The following is an 18,124-nucleotide window of genomic DNA, read 5'->3' as shown; positions in this document are numbered from 1 at the left end:
GTGGGGGGATGGGTTAGCCTGGTGATGGGTATTAAGGAGGGCACGTTCTGCATGGAACACTGGGTGTTATATGAAAACAATGAATTGTGGATCACTACATCAAAAACTAATGATGTAATGTATGGTGATTAACATAACATAATAATAAAAAAAAAAGAAAAAAAAGAAAAGCTGGAAAGTGTGGTTGAGACAATTGAAATGAAAATCTATTATCCCAGGTTGGTAGTGGAAGATTCTTAATGAAAGGAGAGGTCATCCAATTATTCTCCTCACAATCCTGCAAACATGTTATATATAGCATTGGCCTGTTGCACATGCTAATCATCTCTACACGCAATAAACTCTCTTCCCTTCTGACCTCCAGCCCAATGAAATATTTCTCAAATCTTCCCTCCTTTATGGCTTTTCCAAACACAGTGATCTCCTCTGAACTCATTATGCTTGTCTCTATCACTGGTTTCTCTGTTTAACCATATGCTGCGTTGTGATTTTTTTTTTTTTTTAGATCACTTATTTGTTATTATTGTTAATGTCCAGACTGGACCCAAGATAGACGTACTTATGCTAAGCCCCACATCACAGACCAGAAGAAATTAAGAGTCTATGTTCTGCTCTCCCAAAAAAGGAAGCCCTACCCCAACCAATCAGGCTTGCCTGCTCAGCACAAGTTACCTGACCCCCTCCCAGACTTCCCTCTGCACCATATGTGGGAAGTAACCTTGTTTTAACCGATCAGCAAATGCCCAGGATAACTTCCTGGTTCCTGCTCATGTTGGTCTGTAACATTCTCTCACCTTGTACCACTCTTTGAAGCTCTTTTTTATTTTCTAGACTGGATGCTTCTCAATTCATGAATCGTTAGATGAAGCTTACTGACCTTTTCAAATTTTATGATTACTGGACTTTTCCTTTAACATGACTTAGATCACCCAGGAAGACATTTCTCATCTTTTTCCCACATCAGTCATAAACTTTTAGGGATCAGGAATGCCTCGTCCACATATTTCTATATCCATCACATGGAATAAGCAGAGAATCAATGCCCAAAGCACGCCATGACCTTAGGTAACTCAGAAACTACTCTCTACATTTGGATCAAATGGATTTAGGAACCAGCTGGAGTAGCATGCAAACTTGCATATCCCATCTGGGCCTCATACATGCTTTGTCCTATTCTGGCTTCTTTTATGAATAATTTCTGCATTTTCATAATAAATATTTGTTGGACAATTAAATAAATGAATGAGTGAATTTTGTCCCATCTGGCAGTCTTGTTATGGTTCCAAAGATATGTAATATTTAGGATATTTGAGAAAAATCCTTAAGGAATTTTTATTTGGTCAGAAGGCTTGAGAAAAACATAGGGTGATTTCTCTGACCTCTTCTCAAATATGCAAAATGTTGTAACTTAGCCTTTGCTCAGGACGATGCTTTGTCAGAATTTTGTAGGACCTAGAAGAGATTTTTTCCTGGCTCCTTCAGCCCCTCCTTGATGTTTCACCATGTCTAAACTGAGAGGAGTAGACTCCAAAGGAGCTAGTTTGTTCTCTCTTCCAAGGTTATACTGCACTACAATTTTATTCCAAATTTACTGTCTACTTTAGGGTCCTTTGTTCTTCTTAAATCTTGAAATTCTAGTTCCTAGAAAATTCTAATAACAGTGTATCCAAGAACTTGGCTAGTACAAAGTAGAAGTAACTCAACACTGCCAAGTTGATTGCATCTTTCTTTAAAATTTCAGAAGGCCCATAAGCCTCTTGATACATTTTAGAATAATTATTATGAACATAAATTACATGTGCCTTGGGAAGAAAACAAATGCTTTGAGCCTTGATCACGATATACATGGGGCTTTAATATTTTAGTTCACTGTGATAAGGAACATTCATTCTCCTAATCTCAGTGATGAGATGAAAAAAATGATACAAATAAAAAAATAAAAGTTAACATATATCAAGTACTTGCATTTTCTAATTACATGTATTATCTCTATGCTATAAATTCTTACAAATACCCAGTGAAATAATACTTTTTTTCATTGTCATTATACAGATAAGGATTGAGATATGTAGAAGTAACTTATTCAGTTACACAGTTGGTTTACTGCAGGGTTAAGATAGCAAAGTTCTGATAGAAAAACCAGTTCCTTCTGGCGCATAAGCTGATTATTAAATTTTCAGGAATTTTGTGGTCAATTGATGTCATATCGGCAGCTTGAAGCTGGCTTTGTAGTGGGTGTTGTAGACGGAATAATGGTCTCCCAAAGTTGTCCATATTCTAATCCCTGAAACTTGTAAATACATTACATGGCAAAAAGGACTTGGAAAATGTCATTAAAGTTAAGGATGCTGGAGAGATTATCCTAGTTTATCCAGGTGGGTCAATCTATTCACATGAATCCTTCAAAGTAAAGAATCTTTCCCACCTGTAGTCAGAGAAAGAAAAGTAAAAACAGAAGCAGGGTCAATGAGATGCAGTGTGGAAAGGAAATTGCTACGGCAGCAATATAAAACTATGGGTTTAGTGGGAGTATTTACACCACAGAAATCAACAAATGGTATAAATTGGCTTTTATGTTTTGTTCCTGGAGGGACAGTTTTAAACACTTATTAGCACATCACTGCTTGTCACCATTATATTCTCCTGTATCCTATTAAATACATGAATGGAAACATAGAGAAGTAGTCATTCAAAAGACAGAATAGAGATTCAATTGTCTCCATAAAAATGTTTGTTGTAATGAATATATAAGCAAGTTTTTAATCTTTGCAATAACCAGGAAGCTTAATTTAATTCTTTATTGCTATACAATGTATTTAGGTTAAATGTATTTAGGTAGAACCCTTCCCTACTACAGCACATTTCTTCAGAGTCCCCTATTTTTCTTGAATACAACCTTAGTGAATACCACTGTGACCTCAAAAAACAGTCAGGATAGTATCCAAGGATATGCTGGCCATTTAAAGAAAACAGAGAATCGGTCAATAATTATTCATCCATCCATCCATCCATCCATCCATCCATACATCTATTAATTTATGCATTCAAACAATAACCCAGTTACTATATGCTCAGCTCTAGGTTATTTGGTTATTTGTGGACAAAACAGTCAAAAAGCAACAACAACAACAACAACAAAACCCAAAACTACCATGCTCTCAGAGAGCTTAAGTTCTAATGGAGCAATACACAAAAATTACCCCAGACACAGAATATTGATTTGAATGGTAGGGACTTTCACATAACCAGATGTTGTTATTTTGGGAATGCCCAGGCCCAAATAAACCAATATGGTGTCCACCCTGTAGCCTCTTGACCGTTTATTGCCCTTCATCCTTCTTATGCTCCTCCTTCCCTCCTTTTGCTTCTTCCCCTTAATATAAGATGGGTCTCCTTTAGAAAGAGATCATTAGGGGCGCCTGGGTGGCTCAGTTGGTTAAGCATCTGCCTTCGACTCAGGTCGTGATCTTGGGGTCCTGGGATCGAGCCCCGCATTGGGCTCCCTGCTCAGCAAGGAGCCTGCTTCCCCCTCTCCTTCTGCCCCTCCCCCTGCTCATGCTCTCTCTCTCTCTCTCTCAAATAAATAAATAAAATCCTAAAAAAAGAAAGGCAATAAATAAAGAGACTTTATTAAAGCCACTACTTGAAGAGGCATGATTAAAGCTATGGGAATACCAAAGGATGGTGGGGGGACTCAGAACTAACAATGACACGTTCCTAAACCCTGAAGAAATAGGCTTTGGATAGGAGCTATTCTCATGGAGAGACACAGCTCCTGCCAAAGGCACAGCACCCAAACAGGGAGGCAGTAAGGAAAATACCATGACTATCTACCTCCTCCTGACACCAGTTCTCATGCTGGTGCCTCACACTGGCCAGACCAATTAAGAAGCCAGCCAGCAAAGGCACCTGAGTGATGAAGCCTGCTGTGGTCAATATTTGGGGTGGCAGAGTTCAGAGACTGGATCTGAGGCAAATGGAGAGCTATCAGCACAAAAATAATTCAAATTATGTTGCAAATCTTGCAAATGTATAAATTATTTACATACTAATAGAGGGAAGATACAATCTTCTAATAGTAAAATTTAAAGTAATGTTAAATATTTTGGGTCGATGAAGACTCAGATCACTCGGATTACAGTCAGATCTCTGACTCTCAGATCACTACTGATCTCTTATGAGTTGTCAACCTTATCACAGACCTTCTGTGTTACTCAAGAAATAATGAGATAATAAAGGTGAGATTAGGATGTTCCAATCAGACTGTCTTTTCTCTTCTAATTTATTAATGTTTGTGTAAAATGAAATCTTGGGGTTTAAAGAATGGATCTGTGGGACACTTTGGGTGAAAGGAAGCCTCCCAGTCCTGTGGGTATTGTCCTTTCATGGGTAGCCTTGGGGAAGTTATCCAGTGATGTATTTGGAAAAAAAGAAAAATGAACTTTTGCATCATGTACACCCTTAACCAGCAGATGTCATGCAAAGTCCTGTGCATGTGTTTTTCTGCTTATTGTTGTCAGTAGAATAACAATAGTGTATGAAATTCAAGGAAAATTTCTCAAGGGCTTGTAACACCAAGAACTATCTTTGTTTTCTTTGAGAAGAAATAGCACGTTTAATAAAAATGGTTTATAATTTGATATATTTGAGGGAAAGAGAAAGAACCAGATATTTAATACACTTGGGAGAGGAGGAGCAATCAGGAAGAGAAGTAATCAGATATTCCCAGATTTGTATCTTAATGTTAAAATACAATTATTCTAATTATTCTCCATTGGTATTCTAACCCTCAGTTTAATATGTATGGAGGCTCGGGCAAATTTAGAGTGCTTTACATTGGTGTTGATTTTGTTCTTTTGATCAAGGATCTGGGGTATTTTTAAAAAACTAAATCTTATGGATTTGTGACAATGCTTTATACTGAAGAAATGTTATTATTCCCTACCAAATCTGCCTGTTAAACACAGGAAAAGTAGTTTTCCACGTCACATAGAAAAGGACAGTCACATCCTGGTGTAAGCCTGCTTATATCTTACTGGAATTTTTTTTTTCATTTCATACTACATTGATACGGGGATTTTTTCATATTGAATCTACTTTGTTCTGAATAAATTCTGAATTCTGAATAAATAAACACCCCTGCAGGTATATTTATCCCATTATTTCCCTTTGCTATCAGCTGCATCACTTATAAGCTTTATATAATTCCCATAGTTTATCAATTTACTATTATCTTTCTCTTTCAGAACCTTATGAATTCAATAGACATCACTGGGGTAAGTACTCGGTTTTGTGGTACCTTACTGGCTATCTCCTAATTATTTGGGAAAAACACAACGCATCACTATAATCTAATATACATTCAAGCTAATGTGAACCACAGAGTTTATACCCAGTGGGTGAATAAACCAAATATGGGAGAACAAATGTTCTATGCTAAGCAGACAGTGATTGTTGATGGCAAATTTTTAGGATTTCATCTTTATTAAGTCTTAATGCTTTTTTACATCTAGCCAGAACTTCAGAATTACAGACCATTTATTAGGATTCTCCAGAGAAACAGAACCAATAGGAGATATATATATATATATACACACACACACATACACACACACACATACATACATACAGAGATATACTATAAGAATTAGAAATTCACATTTATGGAGCCTGACATGTCCCAATATCTGCATTTGGCAGGCTGGAGATTCAGGAGAACCAATGGTATAGTTCCAGTCCAAGTATAGAGAACTGACCACCAGGAGAGCCAATGGTGTAGATTTAGTCCCAAACCCTTCAGGCTTGATACTAAGGAAGAGCTGATGTGTCAGTTCCAGTTTAAAGGTAGGAAAAAAACCAATGTCCCAGCTCAAAGACAGGGAGGAGGAGTTTCCTATTATTTGAGGAGAGCTCAGCCTTTCTGTTGTATCTGGGCCTATAGGGAACAACTGATTTAGTGGCACAGCCATATCGTTGAGGGCAATCTGCTGTATTCAGTCTACCAGTTTCAATATTAAACTCATCCCCCAAAATCCTCACAGAAACATCCAGAAATATCTGGAAACCCAACCGCCCAGTCAGGTTGATACCTAAAATGAACCATCACAGACCATAAGAACTTTCACTTCTCTTGCTCAGTTTCCTCACTACAAAATGAAGCATTTGTTCTCCATCAGTGTTTTTCACATCTAGCTGAACTTCAGAATCAATTGGATACCTTAGAAATACAGATTTTGGTGCTTACTTGAGATCCACTGAATCAGACATTCTGTAAATAGAGTCCAGAAATGAAGTGATTCTGATTCTATATTCTGCATATTGATGTTTGGGACTCTGTAAATTATATTTCTCCATTGTCAGCTGTCTTCTTACCATTTCTTTCAGTAGAGTTCACTAGAAGGAGACCAGAATGTGGCAGGAGGAAAGGAGGGATTTCTTTTTTCCTATTTGCTTTCTGTTCCTGTTGGCATCACTCTAGAAATGACCCTTTCACCCTGAAAGAAAGAGTTGATTCCAGTCTTCAATTTTAATTGGCACTTTCAGAATCAATCTCATTCTAACCCCTAAAAGTTCCTTTCTCAGTGATCCAGGTCCCAGTTCTCCAGGCACCTCACTGGATCAAACCGAGGCATCAATGCAGATGGGCAATGGTCCCTCCTCTGAGATAGGAGACCAAATCTTGCAGGACTCCTATTCTGAGCTCCTAAGGTCCCCAAACCAGAAGATCAGTGCACCATCTTCAGAAGTCTGAGCCTAGACTCCATGGCCACTCCCCTGAGCTATTAGTCTGATAACTCTGAACGCTTCCATTTGCTATTCCTAGTAGTAGGAGTATTAGACACCTGGTGCCTTTAGATCTGTGTTAACCTTACTGTTTGTTGCCTTTGGCTGTCCCTGTTCTTCAGTGCCTGCTTCACCAATTCCACATCAAATCTCTGTGGAAAGATTTAATGTCTTTCATCAAGACATTTAGTTTAATATTCTTAATGTTTCATGACTGATAACTATTTGCAGCAAATTAGTGAACTATCCATGTGAATGTCTATGCGGACAACTGTCCCATCAATGCAAAGAGCAGGTACAAAGCCCTTAAGGCAGACACATGCCTGGAATATTTGAAAAATAGTAAGGAACCCATTGTGGTTGGAGAAAAGTGAATGAGAAACAAGCATTTAGAGATTTCAAAAAAAGGCTAGATCATGCATGGCGTTCTAACTTATAGAAAACCAAAAACCAAAAAATGTTGGCTTTTGAGTGCTGAAGGAAGCCATTCAGCCACTAAAGCCACTCTTCTCCAAGGAGATGATTGATATAAGAATCTTGTTTGAAGAATAACACTATGACTGCTATATTTGGAATGTATTTAGGATGACACAAAACCAGAGAGATCTACTAGGAGCCAATTATAAGCACACAAGCAAGACAGGATGGTGATTTTTTTTTTTTTTAGGGTAGTAGAAATGGAAGTAAAATAACTAGCGAGATTGTGAGTATATTTTGTCAATAAATTGGAGGAAGAGGGGCACCTGGGTGGCTCAGTTGGATAAGCTCTGACTCTTGATTTTGGCTCAGGAGATGATCTCAGGGTCGTGAGATTCTCTTTCTCTCTCTCTCTCTCTCTCCCCCTCTGCCCACCTCCCCCACCTCTGCTAGCATGCATCCATGCTCTCTCACTTAAAAAAAATTGGATGAAGAAAGAGAAAAGGCATCAAAGATGACCTCAAGTTTTTGGCCCTTGCAACTGAAATAATCAAACTACCACTGATAGAAAGGAAACTGTTGCTTTATGTTGGGGGGGTGGGGATGGACAGTGGGAGTTATGTCTTTAACAGGTTAAGTTTGAGATGTCTATTAGACATCAGAGGTGTGAGGGAGACAGTTGTATATGTGGGTCTGAAGTTCAGGGTTAGAGGTTCAAGATGGAGATATAAATGTGAGAGACTTCAGAATATAGATGATACTTAAAAGCCATGAGAATGGACCAAATAATTGAGGGAGTACAGAGAGCACGAAGAAGAGGTCCAGGAGATGCCAAAATTTAGAGAGTGAGAAGCAACCACCAAAAATGACTGAAGATCCTGAAAAGTAGGAGGGATACCAGAAGAATGCGGTATCCTGGCAGCCGATCCTGAAGATATTTCCAGAAGGAGATGGCATAAACAGTGGCAAAGGGCGCTGACAGGTCAAGTGAGGTGAAGACTGAGAACAGACAAAGTGGTTTCAGTGATGTCATTGATGACCACGATAAAGAGCAGTTTCTGTAGAATGGTGCAATGGAAAGTCTATTCAGAGTGAGATTAAGAGAGAATGAGGGAAGGGGATTAAGACGTATAAATTTCCAGTTATAAAATGAATAAGTCACAGGAATGGAAACTAGAGCACAAAGGATACAGTCAACAATATTGCAATACTGTTGTATGGTGACTATACTTAACATGGTGAGCACTGAGTAATGTATAGAATTGTTGGATCACTATGTTGCACACCTGAAACGAATATAACATTGTGTGTCAACTATGATTCAATTAAAGAGAGAGAGAGAATGGAAGTAAACTTCAATCAGAGAGTACAACCTTTTCAAGTCATTTCTTTCTTTTCTAATTTTAATTCCAATATAGTTAACATGCAGTGTTATATTAGTTTCAGGTGTACAATAACTTGATTCAACAATTCTGTTCATTACTCAGAGCTCATCATGATAAGGACACCCTTAATCCCCATCACCCATTTCACTCCCCCCCTCACCTCCCCTCTGGTAACCATCAGTTAGTTCTCTATATTTAAGAGTCTGTTTTTTGATTTGTCTCTTCTTTGTTTATTTGTTTTGTTTGTTAAATTCCACATAGGAGTGGAATCATATGGTATTTGTATTTTTCTGTCTTATTTTACTTAGCATTATATCCTCTAGATTCATTCATGATGTTGCAAATGGCAAGATGTCATTCTTTTTTATGGTTAATACTCCATTATATATATATATCACTTCTTTATCATTCATCTATTGATGGACTCTTAGGTGGCTTCCATAATTTGGTTATTGTAAATAATGCTGCTATAAACATAGGGGTGCATGTATCTTCTCAAAGTAGTGTTTTCATATTCTTTGGGTAGATACCAAGTAGTGGAATTATTGGATCATATAGTATTCATATTTTTAACTTTATGAGAAAACTCCCTACTGTTTTCCAGTGTGTCTGCCCCAGTTTGCATTCCCACCAACAGTGCGCAAGGATTCCTTTTTCTCCACATCCTCGCCAACACTTGTTTCTTGTGTTTTTGATTTTAGCCATTCTAACAAGTGTGAGGTGATATCTCATTGTGATTTTGATTTGCATTTCCCTTATGATGGGTGATGTTAAGCATCTTTTCATGTGTCTGTTGGCCATCTCTACGTCTTCTCTGGAGAAATGTCTATTCATATTTTCTGCCCATATTTTAGTGGGATTATTTGTTTTTCTTGGTGTTGTGTTATATGTTTTTTTATGTATATTTTGGATACTAACCCTTTATCGGATACGTTATTTGCAAATATGTTCTCCCATTCAGTCATTCTCTTCTTTATAATGTAAAGTAAATGAAGGAAATAAGATGGTAACTAAAGTGGGAAGAGGGAGTGAGAGTTTTTTTTTTTTTTTTTTTTTTTTTTAAGATGGTAGGAAAAAAACAGCATACTTGTGTGTTGCTGGGGAAAATCCACTACAGAGGGCAACTTGATCTAGGTCAAGTTGTGTGTCCTTGATCTAGGGCAAAGGTGGAGAGATGTGCTTTAGAAATATGGAAAATTCATCTACAGTACTTTTAAGTCACAAAATCTGTTATTTAATTCCCCCCACTTAAAACCTATGAATGATTTCTCTTTGTTTGAGAACAAAATCCACAGTCCTTACCCTTACATTCACCAAGGATTGGATTTGACCTGGATTCTACCTTTCTTGGCTGTATCATCTCCTACCACTCTTCCTGCCACACTAAACTCCAACCAGACGGGTTTCCTTTCTGTACCCTGCATACATCTGGCTTTTTTGTGCTTCAGGAACTTTGTGCTCCAGGAACTTTGCACTTGCTATTCCTTCTGCCTGGTAAACTATTTTCTTGGCTTTTTATTGACTTCCTCTTTAACATATTTCAGATTTCAGCTAAACATTTCTTTTTTTCAGAGAATCCTTTCCTAATCACCTTATGTTAATATATGCTCAGAAATTACTCTTTATCATTATGCCCTGTTTTCTTGACCTCACCATGATTTGTAATTATCTTGTATAATTATCTTTGTCATTATCTTGTATCATTATGTTTCTCCCCAACGAAACTGTAAGTTCTAGCTATACTTCCAACAATTAGTAAAGTGTCAGGCTCACATGGGTAATCAATACATTATGTTTGTGACATAAATAAATCTTTATTAAAATAATAATTAAAACCTCAGTGTCCCAAAGTTCCCTAGACCTCTAGGGTGTTTATTCTTTTAATATATATACAACAATAATGTGAACTCCCATACTGGATAATTGCAGGAAGTCTAATTCTTTTCCCAAGTTTTATTGAGATCACCCCTTGTGTGTCCTAGAAATCCACCTTTCCTTGCTTGTCACTTCTTTTTCTTCCTTACAGATTACTTCCAGCTGTCTCTCACTACTTTCTCATTCCCAACCATACTCCATTCCAAAAGATGGACAAAGGTGCCTAAACACAACTAGAGCAATGCTCTCATGTTTAAGATTTTTTGACTCTTGGGGATAATCACAATGCTGATAATAATAACAATCTCATATTCAGGGGCGCCTGGGTGGCTCAGTTGGTTAAGCGATTGCCTTCGGCTCAGGTCATGATCTCGGGGTCCTGGGATCGAGCCCCGCATCAGGCTCCCTGCTTGGCGGGAAGCCTGCTTCTCCCTCTTCCACTCCCCCTGCTTGTGTTCCCTCTCTCGCTGTCTCTCTCTCTCTGTCAAATAAATAAATAAAATCTTTAAAAAAATAACAATCTCATATTCAGCACTTGCTAGGACTAGACACTAGTGTGTGTGTGTGTGTGTGTGTGTGTGTGTGTACATGTGCGCATGTGTGCATTTCAATAGTGACTTAATTATCCCACCAATCCTATATTATAGGTGTTATTATCCCTAGTTTCAAGATAAAACCCTGAAGCACTGAAAGGGTGTATGAATTCCCCCCAAACATGTAACTAATAGTTATTCACTCAGGCTTTATAGTCTCAGGCAGTTTGACCATGAAGTCCATTGTCTTAAATGGAAGGAAATTGTAATGTAGAAAAGGAAAGGTTAAAAACTATCTGATAATGTTCTTCCTTTAATATACTGGGCATTCTCTTTGATTCAAGTTCTTCTACTAGATACATTTTTCTTAGCTGCTGGCTTATTTCCATATTACTTGGAATAACTTGGGGATTGACTCTCTTTCTTTGGGATGAATTCGTTTTTTCTCAGCTCTTTATTCACCCTCATTGCCTTCCCTTAGCCAGAGAAAATCAATATACCTGAAAAACAGAATAATCTCTGCAAACACTAACTCAACTCAAAATAAGCAGAGCCTTTTACATGATTAAATATATAACAACAGCTTGATCTGAAGTATGTGCACTTTCAGTTCTCCACTCCCTATAAGAGCCAAGGGAGGATGTTGATATTCACCCCAGACTTCAGAAATGGCTGTGGCCTTTAAAATGGCACACATTGTCCCCACTTTATATGCAAGACACTGCAAGGGTAACAAGAAACAACGATGGCATTTGCTACTCCTAGGAGCTAACGGAAAAAAAGAAGACAGCATGACACATGATTTCAAGTGCTATGAAATAGCTTCTGAGAGCTGGGAAGTAAGAGCACTTTTTCAGCAAAGAGATGCTACAGTGCCCGAGGCCAGAAGTAAAAATCTAAAGTAACCATCATAAGCCTTTTTTTTTTTTTTAAAGATTTTATTTATTTGACAGAGAGAGACACAGAGAGAGAGGGAACACAAGCAGGGGGAGTGAGAGAGGAAGACACAGGCTTCCCATGGAGCAGGGAGCCCGATGAGGGGCTCGATCCCAGGACCCTGGGATCATGACCTGAGCCGAAGGCAGACACTTAATGACTAAGCCACCCAGGCACCCCCCCATCATAAGCCTTTAAGAGATCATTCATGTGAAGTGTTTTTTTTGGGGGGGGGGGAGGAATGCTCTTGAGCAATAAGGATGTTAAAATAGCCTGACTCTCATGGCTACACACAGAAGGTAGAGACTCTGTTATGCTGGAAACCTAACAGCAAACCTATTTCTCCTAAACATTTTGAGGACAGTACATACCTCCATAGTTTGAAGATTTAAAAAAATGTGCTTTTTCTCCTTATGAATATTGTACACCTCATGACCTTACATTAACAACAAATACAAAACAGCAATTCAAGCAGCTACCATTAATTATTTAATTATATAAAAGTTTACTAAGTGCCAGGAGCTGAGGATTTAGTAATGAACAAAGCAGATAAAAATTCCTGCCTGCATGCAGTTTATGACTGTGTGCTAGACACTGTGGCTGAATTTTTATAAACATTTATGATTATTCTTCATAATAGGAATAGTTTTTTTTTCAGATAGTCTCTCTTTTGGCAAGTATTTTACAGTTCTAGAATGAAAACAGTGAGGCTTAGGAGGACTGATCAGGGCCCAGTAACCAGGAAGCAAGGGAGCTAAACTGCAGTAGCCGGCCTGCCTGAAGTCTAGGGGTCTGATGCTTTCCCACACTAAGGTGCTGGCTCCTACCATACCATTTGTGTTCTGTGATTTCCTTGGCTCCCTACTGCTAACCTCAGGCTGCCAATTTGCCTTTATGTCCTCTGCTCTAGCCACAGATATTTCTACTACATAATAGGTTTTTGTCTATAATACATTTGCTGATTTTACCCAGACATACACATAATCATAACAGCACTGCTAGTATTTCTTATTTTCTTTCTTACCTTTCTCTTGAGGGCATTCATGAAGCAGCATTACTGTGAGATCTCAACTTGTAGGATCCTCACTAAACATAACATTATCTAGGTCCATTCAGCTGTCCAATAAGGGATGTATTCTGGTAACTTAAAAGGCCAAAGATGTCTGTTCATGTCTTCTGCCCATTTTTAAATTGGATTATTTGTTTATTGGGTGTTGAGTTTTAGAAATTCTTTATATATTTTGGAGACTAACCCTTTATCAGACATATCATTTTCAGATGTCTTTTCCCATTCCATGGGTTGCATTTTAGTTTTGTTGATTGTTTCCTTCGCTGTGCAGAAGCTTTTGATTTTGATGTAGTCTTAATAGTTTATTTTTGCTTTTGTTTCCCTTGCCTCAGGAAGCATATCTAGAAAGAAGTTGCTATGGCCAATGTCAAGGAAGTTACTACCTTGTTCTCTTCCAGGATTTTTATGCAGGTCTCACATTTAGGTCTTTTATCCATTTTGAGTTTATTTTTGTGTCTGGTATAAGACAGTGGTCAAGTTTCATTTTTTATCATGTTGCTGTACAGGTTTTCCACAACCCTTTTTTGAAGAGACTGTCTTTTTGCCCTTGAGTATTCTTTCCAGCTTTGTTAAAGTTAATTGACCATATAATTGTGGGTTTATTTCTACATTTTCTGTTCTATTGATTGATCTATGTGTCTATTTTTGTTTCAGTACCATACTGTTTTGGTTACTACAGCTTTATAATATAACTTGAAGTCTGGAATGTGATGCCTCCAGCTTTGCTTTTCTTTTTCAAGATTGCTTTGGCTATTTGGAGTCTTTTGTCCTTACATACAAATTTTAGGATTGTTTGTTCTAGTTCTATGAAAAAATGTTATTGGTATTTTGATAGAGATTGCCCTGAATGTGTAGATTGCTTTGGGTAGTATAGATATTTTAACAATACTTGTTCTTCTAATCCATGAACATGGAATGTCTTTCCATTTCTTTGTGTCATATTTCTCCAAAGTCGACATCCAGATGGCCAACAGACACATGAAAAGATGTTCATCATTACTTATAATCAGGGAAATGCAAGTCAAAACTACAATAAGATATCACCTCACACCTATCAGAATGGCTGAAATCAACAACACAGAGAAAGCAGGTGTTGATGAGGATGTGGAGAAAGGGAAACCCTTTGGCTCTATTGGTGGGAATGCAAACTAGTGTAGCTACTCTGAAAAACAGTATGGAGGTTCCTCAAAACATTAAAAATAGAACTACCTTATGATCCAGCAATCACACTACTGGGCATTTACCTGAAGAATTCAAGAATGCTAATTCAAAGGGATACATGCACCCTTTATTGCACATTATTTACAAGAGCCAAGATATGGAAGCATCCCAAGTGTCCATCCATAGAAAAATGGATAAAGGAGATGTGGTGTGTGTGTATATATACATATATATATATGTGTATATATACCAATATATGTATGTATATATACACATACACCATGGAATATTACTCAGCCATAAAAAAGAATGAAATCTTGCCATTTGCAATGATATGAATGGAACTAGAGAGTATAATCCTAAACAAAATAACTCAGTCAGAGAAAGACAAATACCATATGATTCCACTCATACATGGAATTTAAGAAACAAAACAAACAAGCAAAGGAAAAAAATAAGAGACCGAGAGAAAGAGAGACAAATCAAGAAACAAACTCTTAACTATAGAAAACAAACTGGTGGTTACCAGAGGGAAGGGGGTAGGGAGATGGGTTAAATAGGTGATGGGATTAAGGAGTGCACTTGTCATGATGAGCACAGGGTAATATATGGAGCTGTTGAATTACTATATTGTACAGCTGAAACTAATATAACACTGTATGTTAAATAACTGGAATTAAAATAAAAACTTAAAAAAAGGCCAAAGATGTGTTCTACTAACCTGCACATAGACTAGGATTTCAAGCAGAGACACACTTAATAGCTTTATCTGATTTTTACAAGGACAGAGTACATATATGACATTTATGGTGATCACTTTGATTAGGCTAGGAGTTATATTTCCCTTTATTCTTCCAAATTAGCATGGTCAAAAGGACTTGTGCATACTTGAAATCCAGAAATAAGGCCACATCCATTATTCTCTGAAGACCTTTTCCCAATCATATATGGTGACAGACATTCACCTAGGTGCTTGCTCTTTATCCAGTTAGGCCTCCAGACTCCTGGCCAGGACCAACAGTGACCCCAGGCTCTTCCCACACTTGGCTGTGGACTCATTGATTCAATAGCTACTTAGAAACAATGGCTTCTCATAGGCTTCTCCACAAGCACACCTTTCATGGTTCTAATCTATAGCTGGTAGTACATAGTTTCTCTGATTGACCGGTTGGTGACTCAATCTCTGATTCAGAAGCCCCTCTTCTGGACCAGTATTTTCCAACAATTGTCTAAGCTCTACTTCCTATAATCCCTCTCTTATTCCAAAACATTCCAACTGACACTTCTCTACTGACAACTTGGGTTGATTCACCGACAAGAAGTGAATGATGATTAGTAGTAAAACGGGAAGCAAGATGGCAATTATTTATTCCCAGGTATAGAATTCTCAGCAAAAATATTTATAATCTCTTTTTAAGAAGTGTTGTCCCTATTTTGAAGCGATGTCTGTACCCCTCTGTTCATTGCAGCCTTGTTCCCAATAGCCAAGACATGAAAACAACCCGTGCCTATCAATGGATGAATGGAAAAAGATAGAGGGTGTATGTGTACATTGGTATGTGTGTACATGTGTGTGTATAATGGAATATTACTCAGCATTGAAAAAGAAGGAAATCTTGCCATTTGTGACAACATGGATGGACCTTGAGGGTGTTATGCTAAGTGAAATGGGCCAGACAGGGAAAGATAAATATATGATCTCACTTATATAGGTTTTCCCGGCCATCTGAATGTATTCTTATGAAAATATTTATAAGCTGAAATGGCATAAAGTGAAGATGTGACTATCATTAATTCATATGGAAAAATTTTTGAGTGTCCCCAGACCCAAAAAATTACCTCTCTTAGGCTTTCCTGATACCACAGGGTAAGTCCTAATAACAAATGCACAAAATAAACTGAGATATAGCACAGATGTTCACAGACACAGTTCAAAGCTACGGTGGCTTGATGCAGAGAGGCTGAGAGTGGTTGCCAGAAAGGAGCCTGGTGGGGCCCCTCTTGCTGCTTAGCTGTGCACTGCCTCCATTTGGGCTCCCTGCAAATATAAACGCTGGACCCAATTTTTGCTTTTCACCTTTTTTTTTGTAAAAGTAAAAATCATCTTCAAATTTCTCACAGTTAGCAAAAACAGGTACTAATGTGGGTCTTAGGTAAAAGTGAAGCAACATAATGTGAATTTTCAAAAAGCAGGGCATATCCTAACCCTCCCACCCCTCACCACTCCAGCAACCCTCAGTCTGTTTCCTGACATTAAGAATTCCTCCTATCAGTGAGGTCATATGATACATGTCTTTCTCTGATTGACTTATTTTGGTGGATGGGTGATGGATATTGGGGAGGGTATGCACTATGGTGAGCGCTGTGAATTGTGTAAGACTGATGAATCACAGACCTGTACCTCTGAAGCAAATAATATATTATATGTTTAAAAAAAAGAAGAAGATAGTAGGAAGGGAAGAATGAAGGGGGAGAATCAGAGGGGGAGCCAAACCATGAGAGACGATGGACTCTGAGAAACAAACCGAGGGTTCTAGAGGGGAGGGGGGTGGGGGGATGGGTTAGCCTGGTGATGGGTATTAAGGAGGGCACGTTCTGCGTGGAGCACTGGGTGTTATACACAAACAATGAATCATGGAACACTACATCAAAAACTAATGACGTATTGTATGGTGACTAAGATAACGTAATAATAATAATAAAAAAAGCAGGGGATACTTGTATTTAGGATCTAAAAAAGCTGAACTCATCCAGAGTTGAATGGTAATTGGCAGAGATGGGGGTTGGGGGAAATGGAAAGAAGTTGGTCAAAGAATGTGAACTTTCTTATCTTATATGATGCTTATAAGATGCTTGTATAAGCATCTTATAAGCATCTAATGGACAGGGTAGCAACTATATTATATGCTCAAAAGCTGCTAAAAGAGAGTAGAGCTTAAATATTGTCACCACACACACAGAGAAAAAACTATGAAAAAAAAGTGTCGGTCTATTGGTAAAATTAATATGCCACACATGACCTAATATTTCAGTGCCTCAGATGTCTTTCTAAATGGTCACCTTGACTTCTGTTCATTTTAAGAAGCAATTGCCTGAAATTGACAAGGCAGGGAATGACAGAACAAGTCTGCCCCAAATCCCCAGACAGGTTTGATTTTAAATATAATACAAAAGATAAAGGTTACTGTTAAATCTTTGACTCTACTTCTTTAAGTCATTACTGCAAAACATAAAAAAATTGCTCAACTGAAGTGAAGTGAACCGCAAGTTGTTTATGTGACTGTCTGAGAATAATATGTCAAAGAATTTTATGATTCCTAGTAAACTGATGGGGAAAACAATTTATTAGTTATAGTTTTGAAAGGATTAAAAAACTCTCGGAGGCTGTGTTTGAAATATACATTCTGCCTCACTGAACTGAATAATTTATATCAATAATTTATGATCATACTATCTTTTATTTAATGTGCACATTAGCTTTTATGACTATGTTGGGAATTATTGCAAACTGAATTTAACGTAAAACATACCTGTATTTCACAGTACTTTGCTTTATGCATTTTAAGGACATTAATAAACGTGTAGCTGATCCATTTTTTTCATTTATTTCTTAAATGCACTTTTCATTTTTGAACAGTTTTGGATTCACATAAAAGTTGAGAATACAGAGATTTCTTATATAACCCAGCCCAGTTTTTCCCTATTATTAACATCTTATATGATATACTTTTTATAATTAATATTGGCATATTATTATCTAAAGTGTGTAAGTTATTCAAACTTCCTTACTTTTAACCTGATGTCCTTTTTCTGTTCTTGGGCCCCATCCAGAATAACACATTACATTTAGTCATGATGTCTCCTTATAAGGGCCCCTCTTGGCTTTGGCAGTCCCTCAGACTTTCCGTAATTTTGATGACCTTGACAGTTTGGGGGAATACTGGGTAGGTATTTTGTAGACAGTC

The sequence above is a fragment of the Eumetopias jubatus genome, unplaced genomic scaffold (genome assembly GCF_037043125.1).
Source record: "Eumetopias jubatus isolate StellerSeaLion01/CBP00866 unplaced genomic scaffold, mEumJub1_p1.0 scaffold_2, whole genome shotgun sequence".
NCBI classification, from domain to species: Eukaryota; Metazoa; Chordata; class Mammalia; order Carnivora; family Otariidae; genus Eumetopias; species Eumetopias jubatus.
This window is presented reverse-complemented; position numbering follows the sequence as displayed.